The sequence below is a fragment of the Leopardus geoffroyi genome, chromosome A2 (assembly GCF_018350155.1).
Source record: "Leopardus geoffroyi isolate Oge1 chromosome A2, O.geoffroyi_Oge1_pat1.0, whole genome shotgun sequence".
NCBI classification, from domain to species: domain Eukaryota; kingdom Metazoa; phylum Chordata; class Mammalia; order Carnivora; family Felidae; genus Leopardus; species Leopardus geoffroyi.
Window position 1 is genome coordinate 58,845,461 of NC_059331.1, and position 21,231 is coordinate 58,866,691.

Below are 21,231 nucleotides of genomic sequence, written 5' to 3' on the forward strand. Positions count from 1 at the left end.
CACCCAAGAGAATGAAGTCACAAGAGAATGCACAAGTCTGATTCCATTTACACAAAGTTAAAAAAAAAAAAACAAACAAAAAACAAAACCTAAACCACATGTTTATGGCGCCTTCCTAAGTGGTAAGCTCCACAATACTCAGGGGTGATTGGCACAAAGCCAACAGTAGTGGTTACGGGTTGGGGGGAGGGCACGCAGGGGATGGTAAGATCTGGGAATGCCTGGGGCACCTGGGTGGCTCAGTTGGTTAAGTGACCGGCTTTTGGTTTCAGCTCAGGTCCTTTGTCTCACGGTCCATTGAGCTCTGTGCTGACAGCACAGAGCCAGCTTGGGATTCTCTTTCTCCCTCTCTCTCTGCTCCTCCCCTGCTCGTTCACTCTCTCTCCCTCTCAAAATAAATAAAGAAACATTAAAAAATAACAAAAATAAAATCTGGGAATGTTCTCTTCATTATGCATTCATTTAGTATTCTTTAAACCACACATGTACATTTTACACACTTGAATGTATGTAATTATTCCGTAATAAAATTTTTTTGTAAAATTTAATGTTTATTTATTTCTGAGAGAGAGAGAGTGAGTGGGGAACAGGCAGAGAGAGAGGGAGACACAGCATCCGAAGTAGGCTCCAGGCTCTGAGCTGTCAGCACTGAGCCTGATGCGGGGCTCGAACCCACGAACGAGAAGATCGTGACCTGAGCAGAAGGCAGATGCTTAACCAACTGAGCCACCTAGATGCCCCCAAAATTTTTTTAAATAAGAAAAAAATATAAAACTGGGGGTGATTTGAAGAGTCAGTAGCAGAAGGGAGAGGAGCAGGGGAGAGGAAATGACAGAGAGACAGAACCCAAGAACCACACACACACATGAACACCCATGCACACAAAGATGCAGGCAAGCCGCCCGAGAGGCTGAGACATGGCCTGGTCCCTCTTCTCTCTCACCTGCCCTCAACCTACTGCCTGCCACAGTCCGTGTCCCAAGAACCTCTGCCCACCGTCTCCCAAACCAATCCTCAGTGCGTGCTGGCCAGGCATTCCCACCCACCCCAACCATGATGCAGTGGTTTCAACTCTGTGTCAGCCCCCAGCCGCACAATCACCTTCCCCCTTCCCCTGGTTGCTTCCTCAACCTGCCCCCCGACAGGGACGCTGTCTGAGGACTCCTGCTGTCCCCTGCACCTTCTCCTGCATGAAACCCCTTTAACTACGGATGTCTATCCTGGCTGGACCAGGACTCTACTCACACCTAGTCAGCTTCCCAATACCAGCACACTTAACAATATTTAAGGAATGCCTTTGGTACAGCTCTTCACTGATGGATGGTGACACTACAGAAGAGAAACAGCTTTCCCCAGAGCACACAGCGAGTTACGGGTAGCACTCCCAAAGCCACATGACTCCACGGACAGTTCACCACAGCAGGTGAGACTGGAGCCTCCCACTGCACCCTTTTCACCATCAGACCCCAGCAAGGAAGGGAAAACCCGAGATCTTCAGAAGGCCAGACTGAAGGGCAGGAGGTCTGGAGCCATCTTCCCTCCCCCACACTGGCTCAGCCAGCCACCCTTGGGCCTCTGAGGTCACTCTTGCTACCACTCCCCCTGTGCCAGTGCCTGCCCGCTGCCCTTTGAGCCATGGCACAGGAGACTGAGCCAGCACAGTGTGGGCCACAGCCATGTGGAGACATATGACACTACAGCTTTAGCCTTCCGCTGCTCTCCACCAGACACGCACCCTGGCTGGCCAGCATGTGCCCCCTGCGGGGATCCCGGGCAACAGGCAAGAAGGCCACAGGGGCCGGTGCACATCTTCAGGGATCCTGAGGCATCCCCACCCCGCCCAGCTGCCAGCTTCTCCCCAGGTGGCCTGAAGTTGCTCTCCCGGGCGGGGGCGGGGGGGCCCACACAGGTGGGTCAGCCACCAATCCCAAGCCGCCAGCCACGTCCAGCCTCAGGGCTACAACCGGGGATGACTGCTGATTCGTCTAGGTGGTTGTCAGGACAACCCTCACCGAGTGTTCGGGGCACATGGTGTCAGGCTAGACTCAACGGGGTATGACGGAGCGCCTCACTTTTCACGGACAGCCACCGGTTCTCCTGGCCGCCCACCTCCACCCCAGTCCCCAGGAAAGCTGCAGCTGCAGAAGGAAGTCGGGGGCCTTTCCCCCACCTGTTTGCTTTAGCAAGGAACTGCCCAGCACCCCAGTGGCCTTGACACTTGAGAAATTATCAAGATACAACAGGCACCAGTGCACAAGTCCTAAGACTTTGTTCACCTAGAAACTTACACGTGTGCACACCTGCAGTAGTTACTGGGCCGATCGATATTTAGAATCCTTCCGGGCACGACCAGCTGCCTGTGCTTCCTCTCCCACATCCTACCTTTTTATGAACATGGTATGAATGGCTTCATGCGGGGTGACCTTTTGTCTCTGGATTGTGGCCCATCGTTCCTTCTGAGGCTTTCCACGTCGCCTGCAATAGTAGGTCAGCCTCTGTCGCTGCTGTGCCGTAGGCCGTTGCATTATTCCATCACAATCGGTCTCCGCGTCTTGCAGTTTGTGAACATTTGGGTTGCTTCTATCTGGTGGCTTTCATGAATAATTATGCTAAGAGTATTTTTGCCCACGTTCCTCTGGTGAAAAAACGCATTCATATCTTTTGGGCCTATTCCTAGGGGTAGAATCGATGTGTCATATAGCCATATATTTAATTTTAGAAGGAACTGCCAACCAGCTTTACAAAGCAGTCGTGGAGTTTTTTACTTTCCCCAACAATGGAAGAGTTCCAGTTGCTGTTCATTCTCGTCAACACTTGGTATTGTCATTTCTTTTTTTAAGTTGCGATGTAATTCACATGCCATACAATTCGCCCTTTTGAAATAGTTCAGTGGAATTTAGCATATTCACAAAGTGGTTAAATTGTCACTGTTATCGAATTAGGAAACATTTTCATCATCACAAGAAGAAACCCTGCACATATTATAGTCACATCCCATTGCCCCCTTCCCTTCCCTTTAATAATAATTTCCTTTATGTCTTGATCCTGGAGGTTTGACATAAATGAAATCATACACGTGACTTTTTGACTGATTTATTTCACCTAATACTTCTGACTTTTATCCATGTTGTAGCACGTATCAGTACTTTATTCCTTTTTTATGGCCACATAATATTCTACTGTGTAGCTATGACCCGCTTTATCCATTCCTAAGGTGATGGACATTTGGGCTGTTTCCACTGTGAGGCAACTGAATGATGCTGCTGTGAACATTTATTCACAAGTCTTTGTGTGCACATACATTTTCAATTCTCTCAAGCATATACCTAAGAGTGGCAATGCCTGGTCATATGGTAACTCTATGTTTAACTTTTTGAAAAATTGCCAAACTGTTTTCCATAGCGGCTGCACCATTTTATATTCCCACAATCACTACATGAAGTTTCCAATTCTTCCACATCTCTGCCAACACTCTTTGTCTGTCTTTTGAATTATAGACATCCTGTTGGGTGCAAAGAGATATTTCATTGCGGTGCTGATTCGCATCTCCCTTATGGCTAACGATGCTGAACATCTTTTCATGTGCTTACTGGCTATTTGTACATCTTATTTGGAGAAATGTCTATTCAGGCCCTTTACCCATTTTTAAACTGAGTTATTTGTCGGTTTTGGTTGTCATATTTTTAAAAATATATTCTAGAGGGACGCCTGGGTGGCTCAGGCGGTTAAGTGTCCCACTTTGGCTCAGGTCATGATCTCGCAGTTCATGAGTTCGAGCCCCGTGTAGGGCTCCGTGCTGACAGCTCAGAGCCTGGAGCCTGCCTTGGATTCCATGTCTCCCTCTCTCTCTGCCACCCCGCTGCTCGTACTCTCTCTCGCTCTCTCTCAAAAATAAATAAAACGTTTTTAAAAATTAAAAACATAGTCTAGCTTACAATTTTACTGTTTTGCCTATAGACAACCAGTTAAACCAGGATGGCTTTTGAAAAAACGGACTTGGCGTATTTGCTGAAAATCAGTTCCTCTTAGATGTAAAAATTCACTTCTGGACTCTCAATTCTATTCTACTGTCTGTTGTAATGCCAGAACCACATTGTCTTGACTACTGTAGCTTTGTAGTGAGTTTCATCATTGGGATATTGTGAGCCTTCCAACTTTGTTCTGCTTTTCCAGGATTGTTTTGGCTACTGTGGTTTGCTTGCATTTCTATATGAATTTGTGGTAACGAATTTTATGTGTAAACTTGACTAGACTGTAATACCCACAGTACCCAGTTTTTGTCAAACACCAGACTAGGTATGACCGTGAAGGTATTTTTTTTTTATGCGATCAACATTCAGATCGATAGACTTTGAGTAAAGCAGACAATCTTCCAAAAAGTGAATGGGCTTCATCCAATAAGTTGAAGGCCGTAAGGAAAAAAGACCAAGGTCCTCCAAGGAAGAAGGGATTCTGCTTCCAGACTGCCTTCAGGCTGTAGCTACAACATCGACTCCTTCCTGGGTCTCCAGCCTGTGGGCCTGTCCTGCAGAATTTGGACTTGTTGGCCCACAAGCACATGAGCCATTTCCTTACAATAAATCTCTGTCTTAATGGATAGGTTGGTAGATAGATGATAGATAGATGATAGATGATAGATGATAGATAGATAGGAAGGTAAGTGATAGATAGATGGTAGATAGATAGATAGATAGAAGGATAGATAGATATTAATCCTATTGGTTATGTTTCTCATCAACTTTCTGTCTCCTTATATGGAAGACAGGACTAAGATACTGTCCACCTCCAGAGATAGCAGTGAGGGCTGGAAGTTTGGATTGGAGGTTTTGTAGCACAGCTGCTTGGCAAGCTGGCACTCATGTGTACCTAGCGATACCCTACAAAGCCAGCTACAGCAGGATCTCCATCCCACACACTCTCTTTTCGGTGGGGTACCAAAACTATTCCCTTCAGGGGGTGAGATCTGTGTTCCCTCTCCTTGATCTGTAGTCTATGACTACAGCAGAGGTGGCACCGTGTGATATCTGAGGCCGGTTGACAAAAGGCAGTCCAGCATTCACCTGGTCCTCTTGGGACATTCACTCTGAAAACCCAGCCGCCTTGCCAGGAGGAAGCAGGAACCACGCAGAGCCTCACCAAGGTCCCAGCTAACAGCCAAGGTCAACCGCCAGACACAGGAGGCCGTGAGCCTCCAGATGACTCCAACCCAGCCCCCATATGACCACAACTGCATGAGAGACCCTGAGCCGAGGCAAGAACCATCCAGAAGAGCCCATCCACCCACAGAACCAGGAGAAATCTTGATAAAATGATTTTGGCTATTATAGACTGAACGTTTATTCCGCCCCCCCTTCCAAATTCATATGTTGAAGCCCAAACCCCCAATATAATGGTATTTGGAGGTGGGGCCTTTGGGAAATGAGGTTTAGGTGAAATCATGAGTGTGGGCCCCCATGATAGGACTAGTGTCCTTATAAGAAGAGGAAGAGACTAGAACTCTATTTCTCTGTCTTTGGTGTGCGAGGACACAGTGACAAAGCAGCTGTCTACAAGCCAGAAACAGAGTCCTCACCAGGAACAGACTCTGCCTGTACCCTGATCTTGGATCCTGGATCTCCAGAACTGTGAGAAATAAACTTCTGCTGTGTAAGCCGCTCAATCTAGGCATTTTATTGCAGCAGCCTGAGCTGACTAAGATGTAAGCCTTTAAACATCAGGGTGGCTGGGGAGCCTGGGGAGCCTGGGTGGCTCAGTCTGTTAAGCGTCCGACTTCGGCTCAGGTCACGATCTCGTGGTCCGTGAGTTCGAGACCCGCATCGGGCTCTGTGCTGAAAGCTCAGAGCCTGGAGCCTGTTTCAGATTCTGTGTCTCCCTCCCTCTGACCCTCCCCTGTTCATGCTCTGTCTCTCTCTGTCTCAAAAATAAATAAACGTTAAAAAAATTTTTGAAACATCAGGGTGGTTCACAAATAGAACATTATGGGCTAGAATTTACAATTTTAGCTGTACCGCTTACAAACACCAAGTGGGCAAGAAGCTGAGTCTCAGTTTTCTCATCTGTAAAAGGGGATAATACAGTTCCTCTCACATGGCTTGGCGGGAGGATAAAATGAGTGAATATGTGTCAAGTCCGTGGAATGGCACCAGGCACATAGTAAATGCTCAATAAACGTTAGATTGTGATAGCAGGTAATACAGTGGGTGGTTGGAGCAGGAGCTACCACATACGGATTAAAAAATGATATGTGGAAGCCCTTTGAAATCAGTGAGAGTCCACCATGATGAGGGGACCAAGCATGAGTGCTGGGGTGAGTGGGCTAGGTGGACAGCTCATCACGGAGACGGGACGTAGAAGGGGACAGGTTTGTGGGGCAGGAGCTTCCGCTCACAAAGGAGGCTGGATGACCCAGCCAGGCCCCAGGAGGTGCAAGCAGGGGGCTCTCAGGCAACCTAAGCCCCTTGACGGACTGCCCATCCCCCTTGGCTGCCTCGTAGCCTTCCTCCTAGCACCAAGAAGGGGGCACATCTGTCCCAGCCTGAGCCAAAAACCAGGGCAACAAGCTTACAGCTGGCCCCTGCTCTGCCTAGGCCCCACCCTGACCCGTGCCCCCCACATCAGAGGCCTGGGGCATCTGGAAGCCTCTGCAGCAGGGGCTCGGACAGAATATATCTTTCCTGGGACTTCCTGTCAAAACCTCGGTGACACAGGTGTCCCGGCAGGGGCCTGGAGGAGCGAAGAATATTCCCAAACCTGCAAGTAATTTACTATGTTTATTAAGTGGTTATTGTAGGTTAAATAACCAACACCGCCTTATTAAAAATACTTGAAGATGATAATCACCCAAGTCTGCTGTTTGCTCCCGGCAGCAAGAAGCGAGCCGTCCTGCTGGGAGCGTCTTTAATAATGACTCCGCACAGAGCGGCAACCAGCAAGCAGCTTCAGGAATCTCTGTCTCCGTTCTGTCTGACAGCTTTATGCTCCATAAATACTCGGAGATTATTAAAAACATATTTATTTAAGATGAACAGCTCTCCTGCAGATACAAATCTAAGCCGATAAGGCTCATAAGCCCACTTACAATAATCAATGATAGTATTTAAACACCCGAACAGCTTTGCTTAAACTTGAGGCCCCGGGCTCCACAGGGCAAGGGGAGGCCACGGCTAAGGGTGGGGATTACCCGGAGGCCAGCAGACCCCGGGGACACCAAGCCCAGCTCCTAGAGGCCCTCCTCCCTCGCCCTCTGACCATCTCATCTCTCAGGGCCTCAGTTTCCTCCTCTGAAATATTGGCCCTTCAACTGTCAAACCCTATCAGTTTATTACGGTTCTGAGAGGCATCTGTGGGAAATAAAGGCCACCCCACAAAACAGCGATGGAGTTAAATGAGAACCTAGGGGATTAAGGCCTTCAGGGGCTCTCTGGACTCCTCAAGGTTGGGTTCCACTCCACCTCCCCAAATTCATCTCACCCTCCTGCCTCCGGGCAAGAGTCTGTAAACACATTATCTCTCCTCTCTAGAAACCGCACCCCCCCTCCCCAAGACCACACACTTTGCCCAGTGTATACTGAGTCATGCTTTCAGATCCCAGGAAAACTTCCCAGGCACCTCACCCTACCATCCCCTCTTGCACCCCCCCCCCCACCCCATTTTCTCATCATGGCTCATTATCACCATTTGACAGGGACCATGCAATTATTTTTGCCCCATCTCATCCCCTGCCCTGGGAGCTCCAAGAGCACAGATGGGGTCTGTTGTGTTGACCATTGCAAGCAAGTCCCAGGCCCAGGGCTGGGGAAAGTCGACCCTCGACCCTCGACCCTCGACCCTCGACCCTCGATCAGCACTGGCTGTAGGAACATAGGGTGGAGGCTGCAGAGCACACGGAAAATCAGCTTTGTTAGTCGCGGACATCCGACGCCGGCCTGTGTCAGGCCAGGGAGGATTTTTAGACTCGTGTTCTGTGCCCGTCTCTCTCTTAATGACCGTGGCTTTGCAGGATGCGCTAAAATCTGTTAGGGCAAGTTGGCCGGCCCTCTTTTCTCAGCCTTTCCAAAATAGGCTTCATGATTTAAACGATTTTATTCTCATAAATTTTACAATAACTTTATTATGGTCATTAAAAATTTATCGCAGTTTTTCTTGTGATTGGTCATGAGGGTTTTGGGGGTTTTGGGGGGTTTGTTTTTTTTTATTTTTTGGAAGCTGGACCTCAGGTGTTGGAGGGTTATGTTAACCGCACTCCTCATTGATAGCTAATTACGATTGTTGGGCCCTAAAATATTCCTGTCTTTCGGATTGTGAATCCTTATTCCCTTTCCCCCTTTTCCCGCTCCCCTACCCATGGTGACCAGCCTGTGCTCAACGCGTGTTGTACAAGTGCTTTCAAAATGAGCATTGCTCTTTTGTGTGTATTTTTAATTCACGTAAATAGTGCCCCGTTTAAACTTCATGCTGTCTTTTTCCCCACTTGGCACTGAGATTGTTCCATGGCGTCAGGGGGCCCGCTCATCTGCTGTGACTTTACCCAGTGCCCCTCTGCTTTGCTGCCTCCATGCATACATGCCCCGTATGCGTGGGCGTGAGGGCTCTCGGAGACGTGTGCCGGGACGGCTTGCTGGCTCGTCCTGTGTGCTATCCCACCTGGCTGGGTACTGTGAGACCTCCCTCCCAAGCAGCTGCACATACCTGCGTTCCCACCCGAGGTCCTGCCACCCACAGTACCACCGTACTCGGCACCTGCCAGCACTCCCGTGTTTGCCGGCGCAGCAGGTGGAAGTGAGCTCTTCACATTTTCGTCTACGTTTCTCTGAGCGGTGCCGAGTACAGCCTGTCTGAGTGTCTTGTAATTCTGTGTCACGGCCTTTGGCTGTTTCCCTGTTTCACTCTTGTTGGTTTGCAGGAACGTCCCTCGTAGATACTACACAGTCAGTATACACGCAGACCAGTGTAGACTCTAGTCTCTTGTCGGTTTCAGACGGCGCCAATATCGCCTCCGCATCCGCTCCCTGGCTGTGAGCGTTCCTCAGTGTCTTCCGATGAACACAAATCCTTAATGACGGTGTTAATCTATACCCGCCCCCTTTTTAAAAAATCTTACAGCCTGTGTTTTGGGAACTGTGTTTAAGAAGCCCTCACTCAGCCCTCAGTCACAAAGATATGCACCTAGATGGCTCTGAACTTACAGATTTGAGGATAACTGCTATTTTTTTGGCGTTAAATGATCCCACCCCTGCCTGAAGTCCGGAGGAAGAAAAACAGTGTTTTTAGTTGAAGTGACTGAAAGAATAAGTGATCCTGCAGCTACCCCACCTACGACCACAGGCCCTGTCCATCGCTGCCCTGGACAGCCCAGCCAAGGCCAGGAGACTGGCCCTGTCCCCAAGGTATCACCCTCACATCTTTGCTCAAACAAGCTTACTAAGTGCCCAGCTTGGAGGAGGCCAGGCACCCCCAATGTGAAGGAAGACTGTGGGGACAGAGAGCTAGCTCCACCATTAACAGGGAGATAAACAGTGTTTAAAAATAGCAAACACAAGGGGCGCTTGGGGGGCTCAGTTAAGCGTCTGGTGCTTGGTTTCGCATCAGGTCATGATCTCACAGTTTGTGGGATGGAGCCCCGCGTCTGCCTCCTCGCTGACCACGTGGAACCTACTTCGGATTCTCTCTGCCCCTCCCCCAAGCTCGCTCTCTCTCTGTCTCTCTCAAAAGAAATAAACTTAAAAAACAAACAAACAAACAAGAAGTATAATTTCAAACGGTGTTCTCCATCTTGACCAAGGCATATACAGGAGTCTACACCTATAAACAGTCTCCAAACAGCACGCTTAAATTGCATACCCTTTACTACATGTATACAACTGCACCATTAAAAGAGCGTAAGAGATCTCCCCCCACCAAAGGGGCCAGCAGCAGGGAAGAAAAGTCACCAGAGACATCCAGGAGAAAAAAGAACAAGAGACACTCAGGTGTCAGAGCCAAAAATGGCCTGGATCCCCAAAGGTCTAAGGCATCCTAACCAAAGGCAGCTGAGACAGGGGTGGGGGTGTCAGGCTGGGAAGTCAGGCCAACCTGGACCTCAGTCCCAACTCCACAATTCATAAGTGTGATCTAGGAAGTTACGTAACCCCCAGAGCCTCGATGTCCCCATCCATATAATAAGCTGGCACCATCTCTGTCATGGGTGACTGGGCTGAGAGTCGTCTGCGGGGGTAAGACGTGCTGGGGATTCCTTCTTAAACTGTGACAATTCTGCCAGGGCGGGCCTTCCTTGTTCCCTTGACACCCAATGTCACCGACAACCCTGCCTGACCATGGGGAGCAGCTCCTGGTGTTGATAAAGGTGTTAAGAAACATAACACATCAGCTTCATCTACAGGGGAAGCGTTCAATAAATATCTGATCAGTCTCTTTCCAGAAATAGCCTCATCAAATGCACAGACTTTATTTAGAGCAGGGTCTTGTCTGCGTAGTCAGGCCAGCCATGACTGGGGAGACCTGGCAGGGGCTGTAGGAGCTGGAGCAGGGTCGGGGGGCGTGGGGGAAGCCCCACCAGCAGAGACAGCTCCCCTCACTCAAATATTGCTCCAGGCAACAGAAAACAGTTCCCAGAGCAAAAGACCGTCTTTCACAAGTCGCTGAAATCTGGCTTTCTGTGAGAAATCTATTTTAAAATTTTGGCAAGTCATTGAAATTGTTTAAAATACTGTGTGGACCAAACAAAACTCATGTCTGGGCTGCCAGAACACTACATTAAGGCGTGTCTCCACCGCCCCTATGTTTCAAGGGGCACACAGAGAAAAGATGGCCAACTTGGCGAGGGCTGCACAGTGAGCAAGTCAGCAGACAATTGGGACCTAAAAGCTATTCCTCCCTCCATCCCTCCATCCGTCATCCATCCGTCATCCATCCATCACCCGCCATCCATCCATCCATCATCCGCCATCCATTTATCATACATCGATCATCTACCCATCATCCCTCCCTCCCTCTGCCCCTCCCCCCCTCCCTCCCTCCATCCAACCATTCATCCATCCATCCATACACCAACCATTCGTTCATTCATTCATTCAGATATTTGTTGAGTACCTACTGCATGCCAGGCTCCTTACGATAGAGGCAGAGGACACAACAATGAACAGGTAAAACAAACAGATGAAAACAGGCAAGTCCTTCTATATATGCTATTATATTCTGGGGGAAGCTGACATACAAAACATTAAGTTATGGCGTGTATCAGGAGGTGACAGTGTTGTGAAGAAAAATGAAACAGGGAACAGGTGGAAAGTGGTGGGCAGAGGTGTGATTTTAACTATGGTGGTCAAGGAAGGACTTGCTGAAAAGGCGGCACCGGAGGGAAGACCCACAGGAAGAGAGAGAGAGAGCCTGGCAGGGCGAGTCCTAAGGCTGCACTATGTGGGGGATGGTCAGGAGGCCAGCTAGGGAGAGACAGCGAGCAGGGGTGGAGGTGGGGGGTGAAGGTAGGAGTACACAGACCACGCACAGGTATCCTGAGTGTGGCTTTCAGTAGAGTCAGGACTTGCTCTGACTAAGGTGTGACCAAGAGCTCTGTGTGTGGGGAGACAAGATGGAATGGGGAAGAGAGGGGAGGAGGAGCCTGGGGAGGAAGGAGGATATGGTGAGTTGGCTGGTGAGAGATGGCTGTGGCCGGGCAAATGGTCGGGCAGCAGAGGTGGGGGTATTTGTCGGAGTCTAGGTGCGGGGTGGAGGAGGCATGCATGGCATCAGGATGGCACCAAGCCTTCAGGCCTGAGCGTCCGGTAGAGCAGGGCGGGCGCGCCAGCTCAGCCCTGCCACATGAATATGGAGATGCCAACCTGGTGTCCCAAGTAGAGCTGTGCAGGCAGCAAGTGGCTTTCAGGGAGGGGTTATGTGGGGTTCCCTGGGCGTCACCCTGGGCCAGCACACAGGAGTGCCAAATTCAGCTATCTCCCCTGAAGGCTGGGGCCCCAGCCCACCCTTCTTTTCCAAGCCAGCCAGCATCCACCCTTCCCCCCCAAAGGCTGGTGTCAGCCTCCCTCAGACCCTTTACCTCACCCAGTGAGCTGCTTGCCTGAGGCCACACGGAAAAGGAGCCATCAAAAGATAGAAGCTACTCAGGCAGCTCTTGGGAAGCCAGGCCGGGGGGAAGCTCTCATTTCCCACCCCTAGATGGTCAGATTCAGCAAATAAAACCACAGACACCCAGTCACATTCATTTTTCACAGAAGCAATGAATAATTGGATGGGACATTCTTCTACTAAAAAAAAAAAAAAAAAAATTGCTCTTTGTTGATCTGAAATTCAAATTTAACTCCGAGTCCTTTGTCTGGCAACCCTGTCCATAACCCCCAAGGGACAGGCCAGCTGTGTTCACATAGACGCGAGAGGGTGGTGGCTTTGAGGCCCACCCTGTGCTTAGTCCCTCCCCAGGGAGCATACGCGAACCATTGGGTCCTACGCAAGGACCTGGGTGAGGGATTCACAGAGGTGAGGAGCAGGAGAGGGACCTCGATCAGGGTACCTGGCTCCAAAGTCTGTGTTTTGCAGCTTGCCTGGGCTCAGAGATCCCAGGTCCTGGCACAGCTCTCTCCTCAGTGTTGGAGGTGAATAGATGTCCAGTTATGCACACAGAACACAGACTCACAGGTCACTGCCAAGAGCCCAGGGGTCGGTCAGCACCAGGAAATGGCAGTAGGGACAATGAGCAGGTGTTTGGGGACTGTGGGTGTCTCCCCTAGAAACATGACGTGAAGACCAGTGCAGATCTCTGAAGATCTCTGAAGCTGCATTTATTACTTCCCCTTGTAAGTAAGTACCAGCAACACCTCCAATGTGATTATGTTCTTAACTGAGTCCCCACCTGCCTCCAGACTGCCATCGTTTTTTATGACCTTTAAGGTAGATTGTAAAAACGGTCCCAATGTTCACCCCTTCTTTCTACTCTGCCTTCTGCGATGTGATTGTGTGGCTCCTCCCATCAGTAAGTGGGGCTTGTTTCCCCACTCCTTTAACCAATAGAAAACACTAGAAATGACACGGGGCCTAGTTCCGAGCCAAGGCCTCCAGAGGCTCTGCATGCTTCTGATCTCGCTCTTGGAAATCCGCAACCAGCATGTGATGAGGCCTGGGACAGCCTGCCAGAAGGTGGGAGGCCCCGTGGAGAAAGTCCCCACCATCACAGCTGAGGCCCCAGACGTGCGAGTGGGCCTGGCAAGAACAAACCAGCCCAAAATGTCAAGCCACGGGGTTGTGAACTACACAGACGATGGCTGTTTGAAGCCACAACGTTCTGGGGTAGTTTGTTATGCAGCAAACGCTAGCTGATACAGCTTCCACCTTCTCTCTGTTCCTCAGGTTCAAAACTTTAAACTCCTCTTAGATGGGGAGGGGGCAGGAGGCCCCCACGCCATCTCTCTGCTACCAGGCCTCTCCTTTCCACTCCAGACTGAGGAAGCTCCTTTCCCTGAGCCAGCTGAGATCACATAGCTGGCACTGAGCCGACTGGGGTTCAACGCCCCACACCCTTCTTTTTTTCTTCAGAGCCACCCTCCTGGGTGTCCTCTGAACACTCGCCAGGGAGCAGCGCTGTCAGGTTGACTTGCCCTCGGGTACCCCACGAGAGCCTGAGCTCTGCCAGGTTGAGGGCTTGTCTTGGTCAAGACTCAAATGCTCAAAATGGTGCCTCACGGACAGCCAGTCGATGCTGACTGTTGGTGCTTAATAAGTAACCACATGGATGGTGAAGGGCCTTGTCCAAGTTCACTCAGCAGGTGGCAGAGGCACATGGCTCTTCGTAGCCCTGACTCATCCTCACTTCACCCTTAGGGACACCTTGAAATGTGGGCCCTGCTTTGGGGTCCAAGATGGTGGGTCCTGCGTCAGGTCTGTGTGTCAAGGGCCCTCTCCCTCCTCCTGGGGGCGGAGGCCCTCGATCCCCCTGTGGCCCAGTGCGGGACCTGGGCCATCGTCCGCTCCCTCAGCCTGTCAGCTCCCCTCTGACGTCTTTCCCTCCCCTCCCGTTCTCACCTCCTCCCAGGAAATGTCACTGCAACAACATTGATAAATATTTATAAAGGCAGCCGAGGAGATAGGGCTCAAACAAGCCAAATAAATAAGCACATTTAAAAATACTGTGCTTGACAGCGGACTTCCCCCGATTGAGGATCTCTGTGTGTGTGTGTGTGTGCGCACGTGTGCACACACACATGTGCACACACACACAGGCTCCACGTCATCCTCCATCACCGCACAGAATGCTAGCTCCTTCTAGGTCATCCGCGGAGACCGTCAGGGGCTTCTCCCTCTACAGAACCGAGGCCCCAAGAGGGAGGGGCTTGCCCTGGATGGCTCAGCTGGACGGTGGCAGGTGGGAACCCGTGCCTCGCGTGCCAGCTTCACGCATGCTAAGGTCCCCGCATGGCCCGGTGTCTATAAACAAAGAACAGCTGTTAGCAAATGCATTAAGGGATTTGGTGTTTACTCTGCTCTTATCTGTGGCAATAACTGTGGGTTTAGGGGAGATCGCCGAAGTCTGATCCGCAGGCCTGCCTGTCAGCGGGGCGTCGGAGCTGGTTCCTGTGCACACGCCTGAGTCGCCCGCGGCATCCTGGCAGGGTTGTTTTTCAAGGGAGGACAGTTCCCAGTAGGGCTCAAGGCCAGCTTGTCCTTCTCGTGGGAACTGCAAGCAGGCTTCCCTGTGTTTGGGAGGAGGCTTGGGGCCGTGGAGAAGCCCTTCCAGCCTGAGTTTCCCCATTAGTCTGGGGAGGTTCCTAAAAAGGCCCCAAAGCTAACAGCCTCCATGCGGATTCCCTAATTATCATTCTAGCCCAGAGGAGGAGGGAACCCGTGCCCGTCTACGTCTACCTCACATAAGACACCATTCTTTCAACTCCCCCTACCCCTGGCCTCCCAGACCACCCCCAGTGGCTCAAGGACAGGCAGGGAAGGCAAGGTCACCCCTGGCTGACCCTGATGGATGCTAAGCTCTTCGCAGGGAACTCATTTACCTAAAAACCCTATGACCCTAAAAACCCTATTATAATCACCACCACCCTTCCAGTTCACAGGGAGAACCCAGAGACTCAAAGAGCCCCAGGGTTCCTGCCAGCTGCGGCCAGGATCCCTGCAAGGACGCAGCTGTGACTGCCCTGCGTTCAGGGGGCACCTGTGAATGCCAGGCCCACACACTTACCCACTTACCACCCTGACAGCACAAGGCAGAGCAGCGCTGCTGTCGTGAGCTCATGTTCTACAGAAGAGAGCTGAGCCTCCAGGAGACTGGGTGGGGACCCCAGTGCTCAGGCTTCCTGGCCAGGAACAGCTGCCCTCTGCTCTTGGGTAGGAAGGGTGGAGCCCGAGACCAGGGCTGAGCAGGCTTCTGCAAGGCCCTGAGGGTGCTGAAGGCGCAGCCTGGCTGTGGGGACTGGGGACAGGCTGGGGGTGGGGCAGGATGGCAACCCAACACCACCAGCTGGCCACAGCCTCTGCCAGACACCCTGGTGCCTTCTTGGCAGATCTCCCTCTGGGCGCATCACCTCTGCCCAGACTCGGCTCCCCCGGTGCCCCGCCCCCACCCACCCCACCCACCCCACCCACGCAGGCTCCGGAGCTCACCCTCATGCCTGCTCCCACCTACCCATGGGCTGGAGGCCACACTCGCCCATCCCAATCCCCCGACCACAGCGTGGGGGAGGGGGGGACCCCAAGCCTGACATCTCCATTATCTTTAATCTTTGCAGCCAGCCTTCACCCGGGCGGTATTACTCCGGTGCAGATGTGGGAACAGTCTCAGAGAAGTTAAGTAATGCGTTCTCAGCCAGCGGCCCCAGTGAGGGCCCATGGGGAGCCTAGAGCCCACGGAGCTAGGATGGGGTGGGGTGGGGAGCAGGGCCAGCCAGGCGTGGACCGGTGCTGCGGACCCCTCCAAACGAGGACACTTCTGAGGTGCCTGCCGGGGCCCAGGGCTGGTGGTGGGCACAGCATTGCACGTCACTTGGATCTTGTGGCTGGGATGTCCCCAAAATGCCGGACTGGCAGAGGCAACCTGAACCGGGAGAGAAAGAAGAGAGCAGGAAGGTGGGGGGGGGGGGAGACAGAGGAGGAGGGGGGATGGGAGGAGGTACCTCCTGGGCACTGGTCCTTTTCCTCAGGGCCATATTTCAGTCCTGGCTCTGCTGGCCCTTGCCAGCCCCCTCTTGCCTCTCTGTCCCTCAGGCCCTGCTTCTCAGGTCCCCCATGGGACCTTGAAATCCCTCCCCGGTCCCTTCAACAGGATGGCCTCCAAAATGGCCCCCGTTTCCTCATAAGGACCCACCTCCAGGCCGCTGGGTTTTGTTCCCTGTGGAGAAACGCAAGGCAGCTTCCTCATGACTTCACCCACCCATCTGCCCACTGACCATGTGCCTGGCCTGGGCGGAACTGGCAGGGGAAGGGGGCACCTAGACATGGGGAAACACAGGGGACACACAGGGAACCTGAGTCCTGCTCCGTTCTCAGGAAAGGGGAGGGTGCATCCTGGGACGACTGCCCAGAGCCTCTCCTAATGGCCCCGTCCTGCCCCACAGGGGGTGTATTTCCGCCCCTGAGGACCAGTCACTGGGGATTCCTGCCCAGTAGCTCTGAGGGGCCCACGACCCAGCGTCCTCGGGCCCAGGATCCTCAGCGACACGACGCTTTCAGCTTCTGAGCACTATAGCCTTGTCATTCGCCGAAGGCCCTCCTCCTAGGTGGAAATAAGATTTTCCGTGACTTCCCTCTTTATTCCCTGATCTAGGAAATGATTTTTTTTTAATGTTTATTTATTTTTGAGAGACAGAGAGAGAGGGAGAGAGAGAGAGAACATTAGCAGGGGAGGGGCAGAGAGAGAAGGAGACACAGAATCCGAAGCAGGCTCCAGGCTCTGAGCTGTCGGCACAGAGCCCAACGCGGGGCTCAAACTCACAAACTGTGAGATCATGACCTGAGCCGAAGTCGGACACCCAACCGACTGAGCCACCCAGGTGCCCCAGAAATGATTTTTTTAAATAAGGAGGTCATTTTTTTCTTTAAGTTTATTTTTTGAATGTACTTTGAGAGAGAGATAGAGAGCACACGGGGGAGGGGCAGAGAGAGAGAGAGAGAGGGAAAAAGAGAATCTCAAGCAGGCTCAGCACTGTCAGCGCAGAGCCCGACGCGGGGCTTGATCTCACAAACCGTGAGATCATGACCTGAGCCGAAGTCAAGAGTCAGACGCTTAACCGACTCAGTCACCCAGGCGCCCCAACGAGGAGGTTATTCTGAAAGGACAAACAGCGAAGAGGAGACCAGGCTGGGACCTGGCTGGGACCCTGGGCAGGGTCCCCACGCTCCCTGGTGCTCCTTGTCTGAGAAGAGGGGCAGTGCCACCAAAGACCCCTCCCGCTCCCCTTCCACAGCCCATGTGGCCTCAGGCAGGCCCATCCCCCCATATGTTCATTAGTTCCCTTGTCGGGGCCACGGGGCAGCCTTCCCAAGAGTGAGCCCCGCAGGGCTCTTGTGTGGCTGCTTTGCTGGTGGAGGCTCTCTCCCAGCAGCCACCGTTCATGTGCCTGGGGATGGGCGAGGGGCGCCACCAGCATCCACGGCTGAGCCCTCCCTATGCCTGGTGCTGCCCGTCCCCGGGCCCCAGCGAACACTGATGTCCCAAGGACTGAGGTGGCCATAGGGCATGGAGACGGAGGCGACCCCCGCTGTGACATTCAAAACGGTCCGGCCGGCTCTGCAGAGAAGGGCCTGGCCGTATCCCATCACCTTCTCTTGGCGTGGTCCACGCAGTCTCCTCAGCGAGCTGAGAGCCAGCAGAGCGAGAGCAGCTGTACCCAAACTGCTGCCCCCCAGGTGCCCGCACCCAGGCTCTCCCCAGGGGAGCAAGAACTTCCTGTCACTCACCCATGACACCTTTGGCACAAAGAAGGCGTGCAAAAGATGCCTGGAGAGGATGCTGCAAAGCTCAACTCTCACTGACAACGTGGCCAGGCTCAGCAGGGCCGTGCATGCCACTCTAGGGCTCAGGCCCCAGCCGCTGGTGGCCAGCAAGCCTGACCCCTCAGGGGCCCTCTTTGCCTGTCCCCAGCCCCAGGTCCAGGGATGCTCCAAAAAGCCAGCTGTGACTGGGGTCCTGCATCATGAGCCAAAAGCCCGGGTGCTCTTCTGGCCCCTCCGGCCACCCCACCCAGACCTCCCCTCCCTTCGCCTCCCTTTAGCCCCAGCATGGACCCTGCCTCCTGGGTCCCATCATGCCTGGACCCTGCAGCTGTCCCTTTTGGCCTCCCCACCTGCCAACACTTCCTGCCTCCAACACAGCTGTGAGAGGAAAGGAGCCCACGCCCAACACGCTCAGCCCTTCAGAGGAGCCCCCCTCCCCTCCCTACTCCCAGTTCCCGCCTCTCTCCCCAGCCTTTCCCACTCACGGGGCCTGTGCACTTCCCTGGCAGAAGGGGTGGGGTTCTAGAGCCTGCTGTCCGACCTCCTTGTGGCTTCAGCGCCCTTCCAGAAGCCTGCTGGGCACCCACGGTGCAGTACTCCCCTGAAGGTACTCTCCACAGGTAGGGTCTTGCGTTTTTCTGTGTTACTATTTGTTTAGTGCCTCTGTCCCTCAACCCTCCCACCCTATTAGCACATGAGCTCCAGGAGGGCAAGGACAGGACCAGCGCATCCCTGTGGCCTCCCCAGTCTCCAGCCTGGCACCTAATGCAGAGAAGATGTTGCAAATGTGAGTGTGGCCTAAAGGATCCACCCTTCAGGGTCAGAGCTCCCCTCTGGCCGGACCCAGTGGGTCATCGGGGTCCACACAGAAACTCTTGCCCTATAGTCTGATGGCCCAGGATGAGGGCAAGGGGTTTTGGGCCTGCCAGGGGGCCAATCCGTGTGGGCCAGGATGAAGCAGGCTCTCAGAGGAGGGGCTCGGAGACCAGGAGGCCTGATCGCTGTGGGGCTGTGTGTCATCAGAGGATCCAGGGAGGAGGACGGTGCTGGAGAGGAACAAGCAAATGCTAGACCACAACTGAGGATGACAGGCCTCTCATTCCTGTGTAGAAATGCGGGGCTCTGCACCAGGGGAATATCCAGTGCTATGCACACGCATGCACACACACACACACACACATACACACACACACCCCTGTACCACGTACAGTCTCCCTCCACCTCTGTCTGTCTCCCCATCTTCCCCACACGTACACACTGGCTCACCATTGTCACAAGACAATGCGCCTTCAGTCTGAGCCCAGAATAGAATAGAGTGTCCCCCACCTCTGGCTCCCCCTCCCCTTCCCCAATTAGCCCAGGAAACAGGGGCTGCTGGGAACAGCCAATTCAGCCTGGGCCCTGGGCGCGCCTGGAGCTAAGAAGCACCTGTCACTTCGAGGATCCCTCTCTGCTCACTGACATCTCCCATCCCGGCGCAGCCCTTCCACAGCCCAGAAACTCTCCCCACACCTGTCCATCCATCAGGCAAATATTTAGTGGGTGCCTACTGTGTGCCAGGCGCTCACCGGGCTCTGGGGACACGACGGTGAGCGGAGACAGACGGGCCAGCCCTCCTGGAGCAGACGGTTCAGTGAAAGACAACACGCTCATGAAACCATCACGAGAGCACTGGTCAGATTGCACATCTGCCTGAAGTGACCCCAGCCTAGGAGAGGCCAGGCTAGCGTTCCCTGGGTCTGAAGCATCTTGACCTGAGGCACCACCTGGGTGAGGCAGGGTGAAGAGGATGCTGGGAGGGAGTCAGAGTAAGCACGCAGGCCCTGACCTGTTCTGGAATGAGTGAAAAACCTGGGCGGCCACATCTTTTTCTCCTCGGCACTTCTCAGAGCCGCAGGTGACGTGGGCGCTTTCCATCATAGCCCGATTATCTGAGACCTCTCCACTGGGGCACATAGCTCTGGTCCTTTGTGGCTCAAGATGGATGCTTTGGGCTGGGAGATCCATTGCAGAGACAGAGAAACAGAGACCCTGAAACCCAAGCGCCAAGGCACCCGGTCACAGTAAGGGAAGGAAATGCCCAGAACAACAGAGCCAGTTAGCCCGAGCACCTTCTAGAACAGCTGGTGCTGTCTTCTTGTTGTGCAGAGGGGGAAACTAAGGCCACATCCGCCCTCTCTACTTGGAGGACAGGTGGGTAGCGGGGGCAGAAGTCTGGGCCCTTGAGGGATTGAAGGGGTCCCAGCGCGGCAGGTATGTGAGTGCACGTGTGCACATGTGTGTGTGCGTGTGCTAGGAGGTGGTGGGGAGAGGCTAGGACATGAGGAAGCCGGCACTGGGCGTGGACAGTGTCTGTTCTGATTGGTCAGTGCTCGTACCACAAAACTGCTTGATGTTTAGCAAAGCACTCCCGGTGAGGGTCTGGGGAGCCCACTGCCAGGATATCTGGGAGCTGGGCCAGCTGGGGCAAGGAGCAGCGGGCCCACAGCAGTCCAGGCACGGAGCATGTGCGGGCTACCATGTTTAAGGCCAGTGCTGAAGAAGACAAGCCCAGCAGGAGTCACAGGTGGGGAGCTTCCTGAGTGGGCTTCCTGGGAAGAACCCCTGCTGAGCTTCCGTGCACCCAGGGCAGGTAGGAGAGGCGTGGCAGAGAGGTCCCAATGGTGCACTGTCCAGGTACCCTCCCGAATGCACAGTGCAGCAGAACCCATCCTGAAGAATCGGAGGGCCAGGTCCCCTGGAACAGGCTGGACTTTAGCCGGGCATCGGGACAGAGCTAGGAGGAGGGAGGGTGCCACTTGCCTTGTCAGGAGGAGCAAAGACTTCTCCTGGGAGCCCCTTCTTCTCTAGGGGCACTGCTTGTTCACTGGGCACAAATACTAGCCAGCTTCTGCTGTGTAACAAACCATTCCCACACTCAATGTCTGAAGACAATAACCATTTTTTTGAATGTCTATTTTTGAGAGAGAGCGCATGCATGCGAGAAGGAGAGGGACAGAGAGAGAATCCCAAGCATGGGAACTGGGGCTCGAACCCACAAATTGTGAGATCATGACCCGAGCCAAAATCAAGAGTCAGGCACTTCACCGACTGAGCCACCGAGGTGCCCCCAAAACGATAACCATTTTTTACTTAGCATCCCATTCTGTGGGTCAGCTAGGTGCTGGTCTGAGCCAGATCTGCCAGGCTCTCCCAAGTATGTGGGGTTAGCATAAAGTTCTAGAGTGGCTCACCGCCATGTCTGGATTTCAGTAGTTCTGTTGGCCAGTGCACCTTGGCTCTCCAGTT